General features: G+C 44.8%; 1 pseudogene; it reads left to right on the top strand.

The window, feature by feature from the left end:
• The first annotated feature begins 16493 nt into the window (after window positions 1-16493).
• LOC116074097 lies at window positions 16494-16651 on the top strand (annotated as a pseudogene).
• Window positions 16652-23926: the final 7275 nt, after the last annotated feature.

The following is a 23926-nucleotide window of genomic DNA, read 5'->3' as shown; positions in this document are numbered from 1 at the left end:
CCCCCCCCCCCCTGCCGTTGCTGATGTAGAGCTTTGCCATTGGTCCTGTCAGTCACCTCTGTCTCCTGTCAGTTACCCTCTGTCACCTTTCCCCTACATCATCTTACCCCACCAAAAATCCCCCTTCCTGTATTCTGTACTTATATAAACGAGAGGCTGATGCCATAAAATTGAGTTCCTGCTTCGACAAGACTCCTGGCTCCGTGTGTTTCTTTTGAGCCATCAACACTCGCCATCCTCCTCAGCCCCGGAGAGACCTCTACTGGACTGGGACCTCTCTCCTCTCGCCTGGGCCTACCGACAAGGAGCTGGCACCTGTACACATGCAAATATATGAGTACACATATGAACATGGCATACACACACACATACACAAAATGTGAAAAAAAGCAATTAAAATTTGTGTCATCAAATTGATAACAAAATGCCTAACAATATCACATATGGACATGGAACAGTGCTAATGGGAATGTGGGGTTTTTTTATTCAAATTTACTTCGGAGAGCAATAATATAAAATTGGAGCCATGTGTACTGCAAAGTCCAACTGCCTCTAGGTATGTGTTGAATGTAAGAAGAGATCTTTTTCTGTAGCAACTGACCTAACAGAAACCATCTCAAAATTCATCAATGAAAAGATTGCTTAAAAATTATTGATATGATAAAATGTGACATAGTGGTTCAAATATTCAGCCATCCATTTATAAATCACCTTGGACAAATATTAAAAACTAAATATTGATTTGAAAAAATGGGTTTTGTTGTTTGAAAATAAAGTTCAAACACAAAATGTTGCATATGCTCAGAGGCACATAAATCCATAGTTAAAAGTATAAAATAATGCATTCATTGACAATACAAAACTAGAATAGAATTTGCTTTTGAGAGGAAAAAAAATGAGATCAGGGTCTTGGGAGATGGCTCAGTGGTTAAGAGCACTTACTGCTCTTCCTGTAACTCTAGCTCCATGGGAATCAATGCCCTCTTCCTGTCTCATGAGCATTGCACTCACATAAGCATACCCATACATACACACACAAGATTTTAAATTAAAATTTAAATCTCTAAAAAAAAAATGAGATTCATCTTAACTGCAAATGTAACATCCTATTACTCAGGAAAAATTAAAGATGGCATGAGGCTTTCAGTTTTATTTATTTGAAAGTTTCTTTTGACAAGGTTTGGCTGAGTATCCCAGATTGACCATATCCCTTGAGCTCCCAGGCACTGTAGCATGCTCCCCCACACCTGACACCACAGTTATTTTGGGTTATAATTTTAGTCTTAATTTCTGAGCCATCTCTTTAGCCCAGCACTAAATGAGTGTCTTAGTTAAGGTTTCTATTGATGTGATAAAACACCATGACCAAAAGGAACTTAGAAAGGAAAGGGTTTATTTCGCCTTACATTTTCACATCACAGTCCATCATCAAAGACAGTCATGGCAGGAACCTGGGGGCAAGAACTGATGAAGAAACCACAGAGGGGTGCTGCTTACTAGTTTCCTCATGGCTTGCTAGCCTGCTTTCTTTCTTTTTTTATTTTTTAAGATTTATTTATTATTGTACATAAGTATATTGTAACTGTCTTCAGATGCACCAGAAGAGGGCACCAGATCTCATTATGGGTGGTTGTGAGCCACCATGTGGTTGCTGGGATTTGAACTCAGGACCTTAGGAAAAGCAGTCAGTGCTCTTACCCGCTGAGCCATATCAGCAGCTCCTCGGCCTGCTTTCTTATAGCACTCCTGACCAGGGATGGCACAACCCAAGGTAGGCTAGGCCCTCCCACATTAGTTATCAATCAAACACCACTGTCTTGCCCAAAGTCCAGTCTGGTTGGGATATTTTCTCAGTTAAATTTCATCCCTCTTCTTGGATGGCTCTAGTTTATGTCAAGTTGACCAAAACAAGTCTCAATACATGTGCCAAGTATGCATCTTCTGTGATCCACCCTGCCCCTGGCGATCGTCCACTGATAATGGTCCACAAGAACAAATGGAGCAGAGACAAGAACACAGGTGGTAGTAGTTCAGAGACCCTGTGAGTACACACAGTAATGACCACCCACCAGGACCAACTGTGAGGAGACAGATCAACTTTACTTGGGGTGATTCAAGGGTTATATAGCTTTGGGGAGAGTGATAGGGTTATCCAGGATGGACAAATGCTGTTGGCTGAGGGCTTAAGGTACTGAGATGCCTCATTAGCATATGCATTTCAGGAATCTCAGGTGTTAGATGAACCCATTCTTATCAGGAGAAAGGAAGTTGAACATATAATCTTAACCAAGGCTACTCGACATTACCCAAATATAGGGTATGGGGTCTGGAATCCCCCAGGCTGTGAAAAGGAAGCCTCACATTTTGCATGGAGCCCAGAAGGCTATCTGGACAACGGTAGGCCTCTACCTTAACTAGCTGAGCAACATATTCTATCAAAGACACTGATAAATTGGTCACCATATCTATAGAGACTTAAAACTACTACAGGTTTGACAAGATGGATGTTTCTCTGTGTGTATGCTTTATGACCTGGGGGGTTCTAGGGCTATACTAGGCTGGTTTTGTGTGCTAACTTGACACAGGCTGGAGTTATCACAGAGAAGGGAGCTTCAGTTGGGGAAGTGCCTCCATGAGGTCCAGCTGTGGGGCATTTTCTCAATTAGTGATCAAGGGGGTAGGGCCCCTTGTGGGTGGTGCCATTCCTGGGCTGGAAGTCTTGGGTTCTATATGAAAGCAGGCTGAGCAAGCCAGGGGAAGCACACCAGTAAGAAACATCTCTCCATGGCCTCTGCATCAGCTCCTGCTTCCTGACCTGCTTGAGTTCCAGTCCTGACTTCCTTTGGTGATAAAGAGCAACATGGAAGTGTAAGCTGAATAAACCCTTTCCTCCCCAACTTGCTTCTTGATCATGATGTTTTGTGCAGGAATAGAAACCCTGACTAAGACAAAGGCTTTCTAGGGTTTAGTGGAAAGCTATGCCATCTTCAACACAGAATCTCCTTCTCTAGGTCCACAACTCTACCACTCCCCATCACACTTCAGGACAGACAGTGGGAGGAAGAAGAGCTAGACACACTTTTCTCTTTGATGTAATAAAATACTGGAAAAAAAGTTATAGAAGAAACTATTTTTAGCTCACCTTTCAAGACTACACAGCCCATCACAGTAGGGAAAGCATGGTGGCAGGAGCCCCAGGCAGCCGGCCACATTGTATCCGCAATCAAGAGAAAGAGGGATGGATGCTGATGCTCAGCTTGTTTTCTTTTTGTTATTTAGCCCAGAACACCAGTCCGTGGGGTGGTACCATTCATGCTTAGGGTGGGTCTTCTCCAGTCTGTGGGATGGTGCCACCCAACTCTCAGGGTGGTTATTCCCACTTCTATTAACCTAGTTCCGAAGCTCCCTCTCAGACATGCCCAGAGATTTTTGGATTTTTTTTTTTTGGATGCTATCTCTAAGTCCAGTGAGCTTGACAATAATTACAGTGTGCTCCATTACAGTGTGCTCCACAATTTTTAAAGTCACAACTCGAAATAAGTGCACTTACCCTCTTACTTTTCACTGACTAGAATCTTGCTTCTTGAGCATACTTTTCAAGACATCGTGAAAGAAGCAGGAAACCATATGCCCAGATGAACTCTGAAGCTGTTATGGGCACCAGCTGCTTCCGTTGCAGGGTGGATCAGATGAGCAGTTCTCACTGTGTGTCATGACCCCCTTGGCAAACCTCTCTCTCTCTCTCCAAAAACATTTACATTATGGTTCATAATAATAACAAAATTACAGTTATAAAGTAGCAATGAAAATAATTTTGTGGTGGTGGCAGGGTCACATCAACATGAAGAATTGTATTAAAAGGTCGCAGCATCGGGAAGGTTGAGAACAACTGTGGATGGGGAGCCAGCCTTGAGCTTGGTGTCCAGCCCTACACAGAACTACTTGCTACTCTTCCCTGGGCTTTCTGAGTGCCAAGCTTGGCTGACCTCCCTTCTGCAAGCACCTTCCTAGATCCAGACATTTTGTGAGATGTGAGACACCAAAGACACTGAAACTATGACAGATATGGTTTCATTTTATGCACCAGCACGGGATTGGGAGCAAGCCAAGGAAGTCTGTGAGACTGTGCCATCTTTCCATGCTCCACAAAGTACATGTCCCTGGGAAGGGGCCATGAGACACAACAGTGAACTCACACGGACAAGACCATTCTGATCAAAAGCAATCAAAGACTTTTAAAAAATGGCTGACATAACATTTTTCTTGAAAATAAGGCTTAATGAGGCTATGAATTAACAAGATGGCGAGCCACAGAGAAAACAGGACAGGCATGAGAAGGAAGGGATCACAGGAGCCTTTCACTCATGCAGAGCAATTGGGCAAGGTCAGTCAAACTTTGTCCTACCTGTGGGCAGGGGGCCACTACCAAAGTTTGAACAAGTGGAGATCTTGGATTTTCTAGATCATTCCAAGGGCTGAAGGTGTTCCTTGGTGGGTAAAGGGCTCACCTAACATGCATAAAGCTATCCATCCACAGTATCACATAAAACTGAACATGGTGGTACACATCTTTAATCTCAGCACTCAAGAGAAGTGACTAACAAACACTACGTTGGATTTAGAATCCTAAAGCCCAAGAAACAGGGTTTCCCATTCTTTGTTGTAGACACCACTTCAATTCTCAGCTTCTGGCCTGAATATAGTCTACAGGGGGCCCGTATACCTTTCTGCTTCTTCAGTTCATGGTGGCTGACTTGCTACTCTGTGACAGGCAGGAATGGAGTCCCCAGCCTGGGCTCCCTCAGTAGTTAGCTGTTCTGTTGTTATACAGTACCAATGACACCACAATGCTGGGAAAGCAAATCTAGTTGAACTTTGTTACCATAGAGCAAGGTCAGTCTACAGGGAAGACCTCTGGAGGCAAGTATCAGTTCTATGCATGGCCCTGTCATGTTAGCAGTTCCGTGAGACAAGATGAAGGTAGACAAGGCATCTTTAACCAATTTCCTGATGGCATGAGTTCATTGGGGTTAGAAAGAACTGAATATATTAAAATTAACAAGATAAACTATAGCAAGAGAAGCATCAAAGGCCTGTCAAGCAGAATTGCTCAAGTCTATGAAGGCAAATGTCAACTCAGACTGTGTGTGTGTGTGTGTGTGTGTGTGTGTGTGTATGTGTGAAGGCAAATGTCAACTCAGACTGTGTGTGTGTGTGTGTGTATGTGTGAATATGTGTGAATGTATGTGCATATATGCATGTATGTGTATGTTTTGTGTGTGGTCTGAAGGTTGTGTGCCCTCGAGTACACAGAGGAGCAGGTATGTTCCTCTATTACTACTGTGTCTGACATACTACCTTGAGACACTGAACCAGAAACACACCTCTTAGGCTCAGCTGGCTGGCTGGTGAGGGCATGGCATTTGACTGCCTCTACTTCCCCCAACCCCCAATGCTGGAGTCACAAGCACATTCAGCAACACCTGGCCTTTTAATGTAGACACCAGCAAATTGATCTGAGGTCCTTACACTCACAAAGCAAATGCCCTTTTCAAACACTGAGCCATCTCACCAGACCCCTAAACTTAACCAAAGACCCTGGAACACTTGATCCTGAGCATGAGGAATCAGGATGTCCTAATGTCTCCTTAGCAAAACAAACCCAAATCCATTTTCCATGAGGCTGGTTACCAACTTGAATAAAACAAGTTATCTAATCCTCCCCTAGTTTCTCCTCTATCCTATGGCAAGATAAGAACCTCACTGACTGGGTCATTCCCCAGCCTCAGAAAATAGTTACTTTTTCACTAGCTGATCATGACAATTGGGTAATTTGGAATATGTAGCCAGAATAGAACATAATCAATCCTACCTCGAAGCAGTGTGCCCCTCCTTCCTTAGAATCCACAATTTAATTTTTCTGTTAGTGAAGAATCTAAATAAAATGAGCTACAACAACTGGATTTGGGGTCTCAAACATCTACTGCCTTTCCTTTTTGGTTTTCAAACTCCTTTGTTCAAAATATTTTTTTCTTTACTTAAACTTGTGTGGAAGTGGAGAGCTGTGCATCTGAGCAGACAGGCATCAGGGGAAGTTAGTGGATGCTATGTGAGGGCTAGCAGAATTTTCTACAAGAGGATGTCAGTAGTGATATGCAAAAAACTCTGCAAAGACCCACATGATAGGTTGAAGCTCAAGCACCATGCAAGAGATGCTTTATTTTTTAAAGAAACACATCCTAGGGCTGGAGGTGTGGCTCAGTTGGCAGACTGCTTGCCTGGCATCCAGGATGCTCTGGACTCGATCCCCAGCACCACTTAAATTTGCCGTAGTGGTGTTCACATGTAGTCCTAGCACCTGGGAGGAGGAAGCAAGAGGATCAGAAGTTCAAGATCAGGCTGCAGTGATGGCTCAGTGGGTTAAAACTCTTGCTGTGCGGGCCTGACAGGCTGAGGCTGGGTCTCCAGGACCCACATAGAAACCACATGAACCCACATAGAAACATATGCAGCAGAGTGCGCATCTGTAACCCCAGAAAGCTCACTGAGAAGATGGGAACAGAAGAATCATGGGGAACTCATGACAGAGTGATCTTAGGATACCCAGTGATGAACAAGAGAGAGACCCTGTCCTAGTGGAAGCTGAGAACTAAGGTCTGAGGCTGTGCTCTGACCTCCACATGTCTCTTGGCAGATACCACAAATACAAGCACACACACACACACATACACACACACACACACATACACACACACACACACACACACACACACACACACACACTTCATCTTCAATTACATAAAATGCTTGAGGTCATCCTAGGCTACATGAGACCCAGTCTCAGAAAGAAAGAGAGAAGGGTATAGGGAGATGAAGGAAAGAAGGAAAGGGGAGGAAGACATTTAGAACATCCTAACACACAGGTATTCTGGAAACTTGTTCTGTTGACTAAGTGGATTGAACACTCAGAGTTTATCTCAACACATCCCCCATCCCATAGGCAAAACAGGAAGGGAATATGCCCCCTGCTCTTCCTGTTCCTTCAGTATCAACAGCCCAGGAAGTGAGATGCTGGGGAGCTCACCTGGAGCTTCCAACCACTCTCAGCCTTGTATTGAGTATCCAGTATTATTGCAGTTTCCATGTTTCTTGCCTATGGCTTCCAGTCTCCAACTGCATGTAGCTGGAAGATCAAGCTCAGGTTGAAAGGGAAGAGAAGAATGTGGCTTCCTTTTGCACGCATGCTGGCGGAACCACCTGAAGGATGACCTTGGACAATCTTCATCCCAGTTTCCTGGGAGCAAATGTGCATTTGTAGCAAAGAAATGGATAAGACTTTATCATTTCACAACACAAGCCATCACAAGCCACAGCTACTCAAGAGGCAACCCACATTTCACCACTTCTAGAAACAGGTCTAAATGTGGCCTGTTTCCCCCAACACTTAATAGCAAAATCGAAATGAATCATGCACAGATACTCTTAGTTTCAGTGCTGTCTATCAGGGAAATCACATCCCACTAACACCTTCATATTGAGGAAGGAAGCTTGAAGAGAAAAAAAAAAGAATTAGATGCAATCACTAGGGAAGACCGGGATCTCACTTTGCTGATTCAAACCAAATATCTGCTCTCAAGCTACTCTTCCCTCTAGCCAAGAAAGTGGAGGATTAAACCAGGATTCTAAATACATTTTCTTAGCTAGAATTCTGATCTATTTCTGGAAGGTGTGTCTATCTTTCTGTCTGTCTGTCTGTCTATCTATCTATCTATCTATCCATCTGTCTACAGAGATAGGTTTATATTTCTACCTCAAGTGAATAAAATATCCCCACTTGTAAATGTCTTACACTCTAACCCAGGTTTTCAACCAAATCTGTGGCAAAAAGCTGAGGAAGAATGCAAAGCAACGCACATCTAAGTCCTCCTCTTGGTGACTTGCTCAGGCAAGGTTCAATGAATAAGACTAAACCAAGGACAACTTTATTGACCGTCTCATCTAAACTTCTTGGGTGAAAATCTTCAAAGCTCCTGTTCTGGTGTCTGACTTAGATGCCCCAAGAACATAAGATGTTCACAAAGTTGTTGTTTTTTTTTTTTTTTTTCTGAAAATCTCTCCCTCAAATATATGATAGCCTTTTAGGACTCCTGCCCTTTCTTCAGAAGGGATGCCTTAAAGATACTTGAATATGAATGTGTGTACTTCAGTTAACAGCAACCACAAGATCACAAAATGGATGGAGGGATTAGAAATCACGGGAAATAAGAAAGTTATGGGTTGAAGATATGGCTCAAGTCAGTAAAGTGCTCAGTGCCAAAGCATGATGTCCTGAGTTCAGATTCCCAGAACCCATGTTAAATACAAAAGCAAGGCTCGGTGTGTCACACACTTGTAACGCCAGAATTGGGAAAATGGAAACAGACAGAACCTTTAGACCTCTGGAGCTGGCTAGCCAACCAGCCTGAACTATTTTGATGAGCCCAGGACATTTTAAAACCCTATCTCAAAAAAGAATGTGGATGGGTCCTGGGGAGTGGTGCCTCTGACCTACACACACACACACACACACACACACACACACAGAGAGAGAGAGAGAGAGAGAGAGAGAGAGACATATAGACAGACAGACAGACAGAGACAGAGAAAAACAGAAACAGACAGAAAGAGAAACAGAAAGAGACAGAGACATACATACATACATACATACATACATGCATGCATGCATGCAAAGAGAGAGGAGAAGTCCTGAGAAGCTGTCTATAGCAAGACAAAGGATGGAGACCCCCAGATGGTTAACCTTCTAGGCACTCTTTAGCCTGAAAAGATGGAGGATGAAAGTGGAAATATAAAGAGTAGACAGACATGGTATAAACAGTTTGTTCTGAAGATGTTAGAACTCAGAACTGGAAAAAGAGTCAGGACATCAACAATGTAAAGTTGTATTTAAGATAAAACACAGTCCCCACCCTGAAAATTGAGTGGTTAGTTCACTCCCTCAACTTTCTGCCCCTTCATGCCCCTACCATTTAAAGTGTGAGCAATCTAACCCCATTGTAACTTAAAGTTATGGACAGAGCCTTAAGAAATATGACTCCATCAAAAACCCTTGTGGTATTTTTCCACTGTCATCTAACTAGAATATTCTTAAATACAAATGTATACTTTTGCCTGCCCAAAACATGATGTCTCATTTGTCCCTCTCTACTGAGTATTTTTTTTCTTCACTTAAAAAAATATGCTAAAGTTCAAGTGGGTTTTTTGGTGACATTTTGTAGGCACTGGGAAGGGAGGGGCTTGCTTGTGCAGGTGCATGTGGACACCAGAGGTCAACCTAAATTATCATTCCTTAGGTACTATCTAACTTGTTCCTTTGAGACAGGCTCTCTCACTGAAATCTGAAGCTTTTGGCTTTGGTTAGCCTGGCTGGTTGACTAGACTCAGAGCATCCTCCTTCTACCTCCTTTTCCTCTTCCTCTTCCTCTTCCTCCTCCTCCTTCTCTTTCTCCTCCTTCTTTCTCCCTCCCTCCCTCTCTCTCTCTCTCTCTCTCTCTCTCTCTCTCTCTCTCTCTCTCTCTCTCTCTCTCTGTCCCTCTCCCTCTCCCTCCACCCCCTCTCTCTGCCTTCCCAGGCTGAGCTTACAAGTGCCACCACATTGATTTTTTACATGGATATTGGGGATCAAACTCAAGTCCTCATGCATTGTGGCAAGAACTTTCCCAACTGAGCTTCACTCCTGTCTCTTATGGGCATAGCCTATAAAACAGATGGTGAGGACATCAGCTGTTGGAAGAGTTATAAGACATGGGGCAGCTAAGATGGGGGACAGTTGTCTTAGGTGTGAGCTAAGCCTTTGCCTAGAACACAATGGAACTGTCAGTTCTCTTGGTATTGGGTAGCCTGGTTCAGTCATTTAGAAACCCTCCAAATTTCATCCCTGCTGGAACTTTGCAGGAAACTCAACACTGGTAAATGACTGGCTCATTGCATTTGGTAACTTGATGTGAGTTGTAAGCAAATGTAGTTCTATCTAAGCTACCTCCATCCTCGCTTCTAAGTGAAGACTGACCTACCCAAAGTTGTCAGAGCACACAACACAAGAAGAAATCCAAACCCTCAATTTTTAAAGAGCTTCATAGAGAATAATATAGTACCTGTCACCAAGGAAGCTCTTGTTTATAGATCAGAAGAAAAGATACTACAAAGTTTAGTCACAGAAAATCCATTCATTATTGATCCAGCCTGTTTGACATTGGAAAAATGAAGTCAACCACCTTTGAGATGTTTACTACTACCTCAAAGGCTAGTCACTCATCAGCATTTCCTACAGTCTGTGAGTCTGAGGTAGTATGGTCCCCCAAAGACACCAAGGGGTAGTGGAGAATCAGGAAAGCCTTGTGCCAGGAGAGCCAGGACCAAGAGAGCAGTAGTTCATATGTGTCTGATGAGGGAGAGGCAGAAAGGACACATTCAGAATTTGAACAAAATGGTTTTCTTCCTTCCTTCCCTCTCCTCTCTCTCTCTCTCTCTCTCTCTCTCTCTCTCTCTCTCTCTCTCTCTCTCTCTCTTTCTTTCTTTTAGACTGGGTGTCTGTGTAGCCCTAGCTGTCCTGGAACTCACTCTGTAAAGAGAGTTTGCAAAAGTTTCAGGGCTGGCCTCAAACTCAGAGCTCTTCCTGCTTCTGCCTCCCAAGTACTGGGATTAAAGGCTGAACAAGATAGTTTTCAAAACCTAGTCAACAAACAAATAACCAAACAAAAAAACAGCTTACTTGCCTCAACTCCCCCTTCCTGCCATCCTTAGGGACAGCCCAAACCACAAATGAATAAGAAAGACAGGGAGCTTTCACTTCAATTCTTAAGCAACTGGTCAGGCATATAAATACAATGGTATTGAAAGTAACACTTTCAGAGTTGAATCCACAGGGTACGAGGTCACTTGAATAATTACAGGATACTTTTGAGATCCATTATTTTGGATTTAGAGTACAAAAATAAGACAAATGTGTTTATTGCTTCCAATGAATTTATTATATGTCTGTCTTTGTGTATATGTGTGTTGTACTGGCTGGTTTTGTGTGCCAACTTGACACAGGATGGAGTTATCACAGAGAAGGGAGCTTCAGTTGGGAAAATGCCTCCATGAGATCCAGCTGTGGGGCATTTTCTCAATTAGTGATCAAGGGGGTAGGGCCCCTTGTGGGTGGTGCCATCCCTGGGCTGGAAGTCTTGGGTTCTATAAGAGAGTAGGCTGAGCAAGCCAGGGGAAGCAAGCCAATAAGGAACATCTCTCCATGGCCTCTGCATCAGCTCCTACTTCCTGACCTGCTTGAGTTCCAGTCCTGACTTCCATTGGTGATAAACAGCAATGTGGAAGTAAGCTGAATAAACTCTTTCCTCCCGAACTTGCTTCTTGGTCATGATGTTTGTGCAGGAATAGAAACCCTGACTATCTTGGTGCAGCAAAACTATCAACTCTCTGCTTAGCTACGATGGAGGTAAAATCCTTTGGTGATGTGAGGGTCATTGAAGTAAGTACAGCCTAATTACAATGAAATCCAATGTCTAAAAATTGTTCTTACTTTGGGCTTGTACCACAGTAAGAGCCAAGATTTTAAACTCTACTAAATACAAAACAAACAGAAACCCTAAGACATATGTGCATGAATACATCATATATACCAATTCATATTTCATATAGATATATATTAGATGGAAGTTACTGCTGCAGATTGAACTACAATATACAACCCCAGCCCACCTCCAGGAAACATCAAGTCTAGTAATGTATACAGCTCATGCTGGTAGAAGCCACTCTACCAGCACCAAGTGTCAAGGCAGATCAGACAGCATCAGTTCTATTCAGTGATTAGCACAGCTGTGGGTCTAAAGGATTCCATATGCAACTCACACTTGAATCCCCAAGTGTGTCAGCACAGTGCCCTGTTCATGAGGTACACATGTGCTTGTCATCACTTAGCCATCACCTTTCCAGGAGTGTTGAAAATCCTGATTCATGATGACTTCCAGTCCCTGTGTGTGAAGACTCCCATCATGGTCAACCTCAAGTAACCAAGATGCTGCCTCTGAAAGCTGCCTTGAGAAGAAGCACATCACCAGTTCTGAGGGACTCTCCAGCCCACCACTGGGGGCACTCCATATAAGGAGCAAGAAATCATCGAGCACAGCCAAACTCAGTGGGAAAGCAATAGCTCTAATGAAGAACTGCCAGGCTGCCTCAGAGAACAGCATCCCTCTGGGAAAGTTTTGTTGGGTTATATAGGAGCAAATGGGTATGATAGGGGAGGACTGCTATTAGTGGAAGGTAATGTAGACAGGAGGTTGCCATAGGGACTCTGGTTAAAAGGTATTCAGGTGCCAACTGCTTTGGCTAGGAGCATTATATATCTGGAGTCAGTCAAGAATGCTCAGCCAGCTCTCTGGGGCTTTCTGTTTCCCAGTAAAATCAAGTCTCCCAGCAAAGACAGGTCCTGGTAGGGCCAGGGCGATCACTCTAAAATATTGCTATACATCATTGCTATTTTGGGGACCCTGTCTTGGAGAAATATAATATATACATATTACAATATGTATGTATGTATGTATGTATGTATGTATGTATGTGTGTATGTATGTATTATATTTAGAAGTGTGTGTGTATTTGAGTATGTCCTTGGTGTGACCCTCCCTCCCCTCAGAGATTGTCAGCCTATTTTAGTCCATGAGGACAAAGAGAGCAAAGACGACAGACAGGGTTTCAGAAGCCCTGTCAGTTCCAAGAGTGAAGAGGACACACCTGCAACAGCTGCAGAGAGGCAACTTTACTTGGGGTGATTCAAGGCTTATATAGTTTTGGAGGGGGTTAGAAACATACAGGGTGGGCAAAGGTCATCATCTGAAGGCTTAAAGTGCCAAAATGCCTCATTAGCATGGGCAACCATTTCAGGAATCTCAGGTGCTAACTGAATGGGTTTTTTATAAGGAGCAAGGAAGTTGAACCTGTATTCTTAACCAAGGCTACAAGACATTCTCAAGGTAGAGATGGGGGAGTGAGTTGAACTCCCCAGACAAGGTCAGAGAGGGGAAGCCCTGCCAATGAAGGGAGTCCTCCATTATGTGCCTGAACTCAAAAGGCTATCTGGTCAATGGTAGACTTTAAGCTTAATTAGCAGAGTTTCCCATACCTTAGTAAGCATGCTTTTTTGGGAAGGGGGAGCTGAAGAGATAGCTTGGTCAGTAAAGAGCTTGCCATATGGCATGAAAACCTGAGAACCCATATTAAAAAGCAGTGTGTGGTATCACTGTATATCTGTAAGCAGAGACAGGAGGATTCTTCAAGTTCAGTGGCCATCCAGTCTAGCTGAATCTGTCAGCTACACACATGCGCTCATGAACATACACACACAAATGCTCCCTTTGTCAAAGGCCATACTTTTTTAATAACGGCAACAAAAACCCTCCCTCAGAACTTCATCAACTAAACTCCTTTCTCCAAGAAAGTTAGCTTGCTTTGCAAGAAAAAGTTACTATGTGCTGGATGTCTCAGATTTGATCCATAACTTCTGGATGCCCAGTGCCTCTTCCTTCCCTGGCCCAGCTGGAATAGCCTGTAACTCTGTTCTTTGGTGCTAGTGAGCTCTTCCACCTCTGATAAACAGACACACAAGGTGAAAAAAAAAAAACCTCATGCACCTAACCAAATACAATAAACTGTGCATATCACTGTGTTCAGATCGGAAGCATTTAATGAATGCTATATATCTTATTTCAGTGGGTTTATTATTCTAACACCAGGCAATATTCATCAGTGGATCACTCTACAAATTATTAAATCTCATCAAGGAAGCATCTATACTCTTGGTTTTCTTTGGCAGAAATAAATTCACTGTTTAATATATGTGTGGAGACAAATTAATTCTTCTCCCTCTAGATGACTCCTGCCCTGGAGAGCCCCATTGAACATATATCATATAGAGATCCTAAACTAGCACAGTATTTTAACAGTTATTAAAATCAGTCTTTGTATGGATGGATATTCTATAGCTGGAGCCAAAGTGAGAACAATGATATAACTAGCTTGTGAAGTGGTTTTACCAAGAAAAGAGCTAGCCAGATAAGGGCAGGTGAGATGGCTCAGCAGCTAAGGACACACTTGTCAACAAGCCTGACAGCCAGAACTTTATCCTCTGACTTCCACATGCATGTTGTGATGAGTGCATATATGTATGTACACACACACACACACACAGAGAGAGAGAGAGAGAGAGAGAGAGAGAGAGAGAGAGAGAGAGGATAATTATCTTTCAAAAAATGAAGCAGATCATTTAGGAGGCCCAGTTTGAGAAAAACTTCACCACAAAACCCACAAAATTAGGTGTCCACACAAGATGCTTATTTAAGAGAGTTATGTGCAAGTAAAGAGTCCTGAAATACAAGCTCAATGAACTTCACAATTTTGCTTCCCCTCCTGAAGATTGTCCAAGGAAGTGCTGTCTACCTGCGATCCCGTACACAGGAAAGCCAGTTAAGTCTTCACCTTGGCCCTTCTGAGAAAGGCACGATTGCACAAACCTTGTCTGAAAACATGAGCAATGTCTACTGACTCCAGATAGGGCATCAAGGACTGACCAAGGTCATGATTCCACACTTGTCTTCTTTGACCAACCAATGAGATTTTTGCGCTTACTTAAAGGAATATGGGAACCCTCAAAACCAACACATCACTGAGAAAGCTCAGCTGGCATGGTGACTTCACCACAGCCACAGAGATGGAGTCCTTCACTAACCCTCCACATGCTCTAGCACCTCCCCCAGCCATGTGTGGCTGAGGGTCATCGCATACAGCTGGGTGGGCAGTACAGGAGAAGTGCCTGTCGAATTTCAGGGGAAGGACCTCTCCACCCACCCCTGTGGTTACAGAAGAGCAACTGTCAACAGGTCCGGTCTCGAAGACTCTTTCACAGATGATCACTGCTGTTCTGATGAAGATGGCAATGCCGTTCTCTGTTCCAGAAGACAACATCCCACAGCAGGCACAGTTTCCAGCTTCACTTTCCAGTTAAAAAGATGTAGTCCAAGACAGGGTGATGAATTTGATCAGAATTATAGAGCCGCAGCCAGCAGAACCAGGACCCAATCGTACCAGCCAGTGTTGCCTCCTCTGAGGAGTCCTCTGGTCTTGCTTCTAGCTCTTCTCAACATTAATTTTCATTCCATCCTAAACTTCATCAAAAGAGGCACAGATGTAAGAGTGTTGATTTTTTTTTAAAAAACTTTTAAACGAATACAGATTTGAAGCCTGAGGTTATGCGGCGGACACTCTATCATTACTACTTAGGTTTTCAAACTCAATCCTCCCAAACTAAACGAGCTTCTTCATCAGCCTCGGCCAAATGGGTTTTGAGTGGCTGAAGGAGATAGCGCTGGCCATGGGGTTCTCAAAATCACTAAGTTGGGATCATTTCCAATGTCAAACTGGTACTTAACAGGCAAGGGCTAAGAATCTGACTTGATTTATTTCGGAGTACAATCCTTCCCAAGCTAAGGCATTATTCTATAATTCCTCACATTACCAAGAAGTGTCATCAAACAGAAAATAAAGATATTTTTCACATCCTTAAGTAATTCAAAAAAATTGGGGATGATCCTTCTAATGTGGAAGGCTCAGAATAAAGTTGCTCACTTTCAATGCGAGTGTTAACTTCCTTAAGCCATGGGACCTCAAGTATGGTGAAGTGGGTAATTTGTCAGATGGCCCCTCACAGGTGGAAAGAGTGAAGGCACCCTACAGATGCCCCAAAATCATTCAAAACTTTAAAGCCTCGAAGAATGGTGCAAGCTAATGAATTAAGCTAGTTTAAGAGTGTTAGCCAAATATACCATCCTTTGTGTTCAGCCCACATTAGGCTCATGATGAGCAGCAGCAGACCTGCTATATTGCAACAAAAAGTAAACTTCAAGATTGGCTTGTCCACTGACATCTGGATAGTCAAAGCAGTTGAGGAACATCACATTTGTTTAACAGTTAAGATCCATTTGCTGGGTCCAGTGAGAGATGGCAAGATGGCTCAGTGGGTAAAGGCACTTGCTGTGTATGTTGCTTAGGACAACCCTCCCAGCCAAACAGCCGTCATCTTCATGAGTTCAGCTGTGCCAGCTTGCAAATGACCATCACCGCTGGACTTGAGTGTTGGTCTTCGGTCACTATTCAGCCACTCCTCCCAACCAGCTGTAGGCAATTCTTCTGTAATTGCACATGGTCTCTGGGTCCTGAGGAGGGGCAGATATTAAAGTCAAAAGTAACAGAGACTCTCAACCCTTGTGTTGGCTCAGGCTTCCCTTGCACTCATGTACATACATATGTACAAACATGTGCATACCCTCACATAAGCTTGAACCTGCTTGAGGCAAAAGACCATAGCAGTGAAGGAGTTCAAGCTTTGATACATGAGGACTATGTCAAGTTACTTGGAAAGCATAGCTTAAAATAATAGGATATTCCCCTGGCAATGGGCAAAGAGACACCGTGGTGGTCGCGTGGTTGTGGTGGTGGTGTTCTTTTATCAGTCAGGGGCAGAGCAGATGGCCATCCTTTGTACATCCTAGCTTGATGCCTGGCTTGGTGACCAAAGCTGTTTTATGCCTAGGACCCATAAAAATCAAATCAAATCCAGGCAGTGTTGAAGAAGGAAGACAGAGCCCCGGGGACTACCATGTTACCATAGACCCGCCCTCCCGTACACAGCACAGACAGGCTATAGACGCCTGCTTGCCAACAGCCACGCAGTGTGGATGGAGGATGCTACCCAGGGACTGGCCAGCCAGGTGTGTGTCCAGCCTGTAGCAGGAGCCACCATTATGTGCAAGTACGTGGTGGTCAGATGAGAGAGAAAGAGAAAGTGAACAGCTTGAGCACTATGAGGAAAGATGGAACTAGAGACTCACAGATAGAGAGGAATAGCCTGTTGTGAGTGGTCAGCCCTGCCACCTGGGGCCATGGTGAAGTTCCAGCTGCTGAGGGCTATGCCTGAGTCCATGGCTATGCAGCCACAGGCGTCAGTGTCAATATCCATGGCTCATATTACCACTAGAGAAACATATGGATGTCCCTGGTTGGGGTAGCCACCAGGGACCACCTGGATGTCCAGGGGGTGTGCAGAACTGGCCCCACCCCTCACTGGATACCGAGGTCTGGAGAACTGGCCCCATCTCCTAACACTGGCAGCACAGTGGAGCTGGCTCTGGAGGTCTGGCTCAGGGGGTGTGGGTGGGGTGAGCTGGCCCTAAGGGCATTAGAGCAGGAGCGCTGACCCTGCCACCTACCTATGGCAGCATTAGGTGGCCTAGCCAGAGTAGTGCTGGAGAGCTCGTCCTGGTGGTACAGGTAAGAATGCTGACCAGCTCTGCTACCACCCAGGCTCAGATCCAGGGCTCTGAGGTGGCCCATCCCCAAATCTATACCATCTGAGAATGTTTGGGACTCATGAAAGAACCAGTCCTGCTGTTCCAAAGACACAAGGTAACAACAGGATAACTGGGAGGAGTCCCCGTGAGGATCCACTATCGATGATGTCACAGAAGTCAGAGATCTCGAACCAGACCACTGACTCATTGCAATGAACATTTGCAAGTGAAGATGTGTAGACAGAGGGATAAACTGTGGGACACACGGTGACACACCACAGCTTCCACAATGAGAAGTTTTCTATGCTTTGTTTCGTTTTTGTTGTTGCTGTGTGTGTGTGTTCTTTTTTTATTTTGGGGGGGAGGGGTTGCAAGGCCAAAGGGTGTGTATGAGGGGGAAGGGAAGATAAGATATAAGATGTGGGGCTGGAGAGATGGCTCAGCGGTTAAGAGCACTGATTGCTCTTCCGAAGGTCCTGAGTTCAAATCCCAGCAGCCACATGGTGGCTTACAACCATCCGTAATGAGATCTGACATCCTCTTCTGGTGTGTCTGAAGACAGCTACAGTGTACTTACACATAATAAATAAATAAACCTTTAAAAAACAACAACAAAAAAAGATATAAGATGTGTGTGTGTGTGTATGTATTAGAAGAGAACTAGGCATGAAAAGGAGACAAGAGCTGCTCACAGTTGTGCAAAAGGCTTCCATGTAGATGAACTAGCTTTTACTGTGTGATTCTCAGAATCAAGCCACAAACCTACACTAACGTAGCTGATGAAAACGGTTACCCTACACCACCTATCTCCCTGAGTCAGACAGCATGCTAAGGACATGGTATTGATTATCCCCATAAATTGCCACTGAGACCCTAATATAATAAGTGGTCATCACCAATAAGCAGATTTAAGTTGGAACCCAAACAATTAGAGTCACTCTGAGTGGAAAGAGAAGTGTACTGTCATAGATTATAATCAGTTACGTGTTAAAAAAGAACCCCAAGGGAAAAGGTACTACTGAGAGACTTTGGGTGGTAGGTGGTAGGTGAGTCAGGGCTTCTTCCATTCCTACTATGACACATTCAATAAAAAGAACTGCTAAGAGATAAACTTTTAAAGAAATAAAACTGGGGGGAAAAATGACATGGGACGTGAATCCGAGAGAGAAATCATAGGGATTTCAATGAAAACGAGATGTCATTCGTAGACATGAAGCGTCATGGTTTGGAACTAAAGTGCTGGTCCCCAGCTGTTGCTGCTACTTAGTTGGCTGTGGCACTTTTAAGTGGTTGAGCCCAGTGAGGTAGGTCATTGGGAGGAAGACCTTTGAAGATTACACCTGCACTTGGACCTGGCTTCTCTCTCTTCTCCTAGTCCATCATGATGTGGACAGCCGCCATGACATACTCCCTCCCTCCAGCTCGACTGACCCGCTCAGCCATGCCTTCAACATATTCCGAAGCTCTGAGCCCAGAGTGATCTTTCCTCTCATAAGTTAATTCTGTCCAGTGTTTTTGTCACAGCCCAGAGAAAGCAACATATTGAGATATCTACAACAGGAGAACAAATCCTTGAGTCTAGGAGTGATTTTATTTTCTGGTCCTTGATAAAGAAAACATCAGGACAAATGAGCCCTCAGAGCCTCGCTCGTCCTTCAGGTTTTACAGGGAAACTGAAGACGTGGGCATGGTTCCTCTGACTCCTTTAAAAACTCAGCCGTGCCCAGAGGCTAGAACCCATGGAAAAGCAGTTTCAGAACCCCTATTCTTTCTACCCCCAGCTACCTTAGCCTCTGCTGTAGTTATTAGGTTGGTGTGCATGTCAATAGCCCGGTGGACTTGCTAGGGTCTAGCCTCTTGTGCATGTTCCCCCCCCCAAATCTACCAGCATTGAGGGGAACTTAGAAAAATAAATAAATTGGAACTCTTAAAAAATAGCTTTAAGGTGTTTTGGATATTTAAGACAAGATGCACAAAGGCATCAAGGTTTGTAAAATCACCTGCAGCTTCTGACCTGGTGACACTGGCCTGCTTTTTTGTGTTCTTCGACCTAGTAAGCAACTGAACACACTCCTTCCTTTTTTTAACATTTTAGAGACTTCCCATATAGCTCCAACCAGCTGATGCTCACTGTTAGCCCAGGCTGACCTCATTACCTTCCTGCCTGAGTCCCACAAGTGCTAAGGCTACACACCCAGCTTTAAGATGCATTTTTGACAGGAAGTACAAAAGAGGGAGAGGAAGAAACGAGGGGAGGGAAAGCTTCCGATGGAAGGGGACAGCAGGACAGTGGAGTAGGGCACGGGAAAGAGGAGATGCCTTCCTGAGCCCTCCAGGGTGTCTGTGACTCCCTAGAGATGAGGGGGTACTGGTGGGATGGCTTTCCTTGAAGGAGAGGAACAAAAATCCGGTTCTACATCAGCAAGCTCTGGATGCAGGGGAAGGACTCAGACACCACTCACAGTCCTGTCCCTTCCTAGCTCTTTGCTTAGAAACAAAAACCATGAAGGACAGGGGGACTTTAAAGCAAAAGGAGATCCCAAAAATCTCTTAGCTCAACTTCTTTCCAAACCCCACCCCATTCCATCAGCTGCCTCTGCACCGGGAAATGCAAAGTGCTGGCCTTGAAAGGGTTTCCCCCTTTGCTGAACAGTTCCTCCGGAAGGATCCTCAAACAACAGCAAAAGACTTGAAAATCCAACGCAAGCAAGAATCCACTCCGAGCAGTTTGTCCAAGTTCCCTGGCAGGAGGCAGGTGTTCCCTTCCACTTAAACAACAACAACAATTTGTTTTACTTTGATGGGTCCTCCTGAATAATGGTTTCGTCATTAAACATCTGGCTTCTTCTTAGCAGATTAGGCCTCCAATGAGGAAAGTGTGTTTATGATTCTAATTTGAAACACGGCACATTAATATGCTGATTCTCATCGTGTTTGCCTTAACCTGTTTGGAGAAATTATGACTACAAATATCTTGTACACAACACCTCTAACTACCAGCTTGTACAAACAACATGAGAGCTGGAGCCACCTCAGCCAGACGATTGGAAGCACTTCAGAGGCACTCCTGATTAGCGTGTTGGCCGGAAGCCATATTTTACACATAAACTCAGCATCTGCGCCTGAGATGCCTTCCTCGTAACAGACCCACCTCGGCTGTTCCTAATAAGCGCATGCGAAGGAGCCAGATGGTCTTCGGGTAACAATTCTGCCTTTTCCTGAGCTAGGCACACGAGAGGGAGGGGACCAGAGCCGCCTGCAAGTCAGATTTCCTAAGGCTCCAGATTCCTGCAATGTGGTGTGTAAACAGCCAGCCCACGGATGAAAATGAGGGTGCTATTCATTATTCATGCCTGGCACCTTGCCATCTCCTGCTCCCTTGAGCACTGGCTGCCTGTAGGGGCAACGAGAGCGTCAGAAGTAGGAGGAAGGCCCATCCCGGTCCAAAGATTCTACAAGCTCAGCACTTTTGACCCCTGAGGAGGAGCTTGCTCGCTTCTGGTCTCCTAGTGCTACTGGGAAAGTGGGGGTCCCTTTTGTAGGGTTCTCAGTCTCCTCCTTCATGAAGTAATTTAAAATGGACTCAGAAGGAAGCTCAAGGAACATAGTATTAGAGTTTGAGAGAAAGACCACCAAGGCAGGCAAGCTGAAAAAGTCTGTCTGGAGAAGCTGTCTGGAAGGCAGGTGAAGACGAGGAAGACAGAACCATGCCTTTAGAGTTAGGGTCCAAGAAAGCAAGGGTGTTCAGCAATGGTGGTTAGCCAGCAGCTGTGCTTGGGTGTGGAGGATGAAAGTAGGTTTGCTTCAGAGAAAGAGCAAGAAAGCTCAAAGGATTGGAGAAAGCATCCTTGGGATTTTAGCTGCTCTTTTAAAAAGAGACTCAGGCTGAATGTGGTGGCTCACACCTTTTAACCTTAGCACTTGGGAAAGCAGAGGCAGGAGGATCTCTGAGAGTTCCAGGACAGCCTGATCCCCAAGTAAGCCCCAAGCCAGCCAGTGAGACACTGTCTCAACGTAAAACAACACAAAGAGGCTCATGAGTTCGAGATGTGCTTGCCTTAGACACCCATTTGCACACAAATACATTATTTCCTACTGTGAGAACATTCCAAGTACACTAAATAGATCACCTAGCCCCCCACCCCCACCCCCAAAAGAATTTGGCTTTGTGAGCTGCCTGAGGTTGCTAAGGATTGGATCTGATCCTCTGGAAGAGAAGCTAGTGCTCTTAAACTCTGAGCCATCTCTCCAGGAAGGGATTGTGTTGACTCACACTCTGAGAATACAGTTCCACCACGGTGGCGGAAGCCTGGCATCAGGGCCGTGAGACAGCTGGGCACATCCCATCAGCAGCCAGAAAGCAGTGATAGACATTGGCGCTCAGCTTACTTTCTCTCTCTCTCTCTCTCTTTTTTTTTTATTCAGTTCAGGACTCCAGCCATGGGATGATGTTAGCAACAGCTAAAGTGGATCTTCCCTCCTCAGTTAACATCGTCTGGAAGCGCCCTCACACGCATGCCCAGAGATGTGTCTCCTATGGTGAGTCTGAATCCTTTCATGATGACAAACAACAGCAGCCATCACAGTTGGGTAGCAATGCAGAAGACTATGGAAGTAGGATTAACTCAGAAAGAAGGGCTTCCAAACCTTCAGGAAGAAAAGAGAACATGCCCGACTCCCTGGGGGGCAGGGTGTAATTGAGAGGTCATTTGCTCCTAGAACTAAAGAGCACAAGGGATGGATATAAACCAAGAGGCAGTTAGATTTACAAGAATCAATACTAACTTTAGATCTCAAGTACATAGGTCAACGGATCAATGAACTTCCCCACACATCTTCAGCGCTGGGGAGCAGAAAGAATGACCAACTAGAATTTAAAATATTCAGTGGCGGTTATGATAGAGTGTGGTGCAGGTGGGTGTGTTCTTGCATACAGAGGACCGCTGTGGACGTCAGAGGTTTTTCCTTGATTGCTCTCCACCTTTATTTTTTGTGACAAGGCCTCTCACTGAAGTGGAATCTCGTGGTTCCGGCTAGCCTGGTTGGCCAGTGAGACCCAGGGATCTTGAGGTCTCTGCTATCACCCAAGGTTGGTGTTCAGTACGTACCACCATGCCCAGCTTTTGACATGGGTTCTGGGGATCTAACTCATGTTCTTTGGTTGGTACTACAGCTGTTTACTGCATGACCGACCTATCTCCCCAGTCCAGCTATGAAGCATGTAGTTAAATCTCAGAGGTGATTATGGCATTAAAAAAAATTAAAAAAAAAATTTTAAGGTTGTGCCTTCAGTAAATGTGTCTGAACCACTGACCTAGAGAAACAGCTAAGCCTTTCGTGTTTGTCTTGTAAGCGGCAGAGTCTGTGCAAAGCTGCTGCATCCGTGACAAACGCTACACCAACTTCAGGTATTGGCTGCAGGAGTCAAGCATGAAGTCTTTCAAAACCCTTCATGGTTAATCTACAGTCAGGGTTCAGTATCTCCAGGTGACCATCAGGCTCCATGTGGGGGTTGGGGGTTGTGTGCCTGTGCTGTCCCCCAGTGGCTTCATAGGGTGTGCCTGTGCTGTTCTCCAGTGGCTTCTTGGGAGTTCGCCTGTGCTGTCCCCCAGTGGCTTCTTGGGGGTTCACCTATGTCGTTTCTCTAGGCTTTGCTGCTACCTCCAGACTTGGGGCCTTTGATAAAATGGCCCAGCATCTCCATTTTGCACCAAATCATTTGAGCTCTGAATCAGAGCCTGGCACACAGCCCTGTGTCCTGTGCTCAGCATCCGGAGCACAGTAAGAAAACAGACGACCACTTGAGGAGTTCCAAGCAAGTGGATTACTCTGGAAGCAAAGCCTACAAAACAAACAGGACACTTAGGAAAGCAGGAAACAGGATGATTTTATTCCTTGATAGTCTCGGATTGGAAGCTGCAAAGACGCTTTCTATCCTCTAGTCAGGCCTTCGATTATTTGCTCAGAAAACACACACACACACACATCATGTGTACACACCTCTATAGACTCACGTTCCTCATACTTCTGAGCTGAAAAATAAGTGCCCCTGGACCCCTACAGCACTTGTGTCACGCACAGTTGATTCTGCCATGGACACCTGAGGACCGAGGGTAAGGCTCCCTCTGAGTGAACAATCCCCAGAGCAACATGGCTGTGTCCTTGTCCTGTTTGGATCCTGGAAGTCTGCCTAGGGGCAACAGGGGAATGAAGAAAAGACAGACACATATGCAGATCTTAAGATCTTGGAAGCACAGTGTGTTTATTATGGACAGCTGAGCCAGGAGGCAGGAGTATCACACATAAATGAGGATGCAGAGTTAGTACACACAGATAAACAAGGAGGTGGGGCTAGTACATCAGCTGAACAAGGAGGAAGAGCTAGCTAATCTCTGTAGGAGCCATCTTCTGGCCATAAACATTGGGTTGGGGAGGAGCTATAGTGGACAGTCTCTGCAAACTCTATGAACATCCACAGGGACCAGAGGAAGACTTTGGCGTCCCTCTGAGACTCGCCTGGGGAAGGT

This window comes from Mastomys coucha, unplaced genomic scaffold (assembly GCF_008632895.1).
Source record: "Mastomys coucha isolate ucsf_1 unplaced genomic scaffold, UCSF_Mcou_1 pScaffold23, whole genome shotgun sequence".
Classification (NCBI taxonomy): Eukaryota; Metazoa; Chordata; class Mammalia; order Rodentia; family Muridae; genus Mastomys; species Mastomys coucha.
The sequence above is the reverse complement of the archived record's forward strand: the minus strand, read 5'-3'. Positions and strand labels throughout refer to the sequence as shown.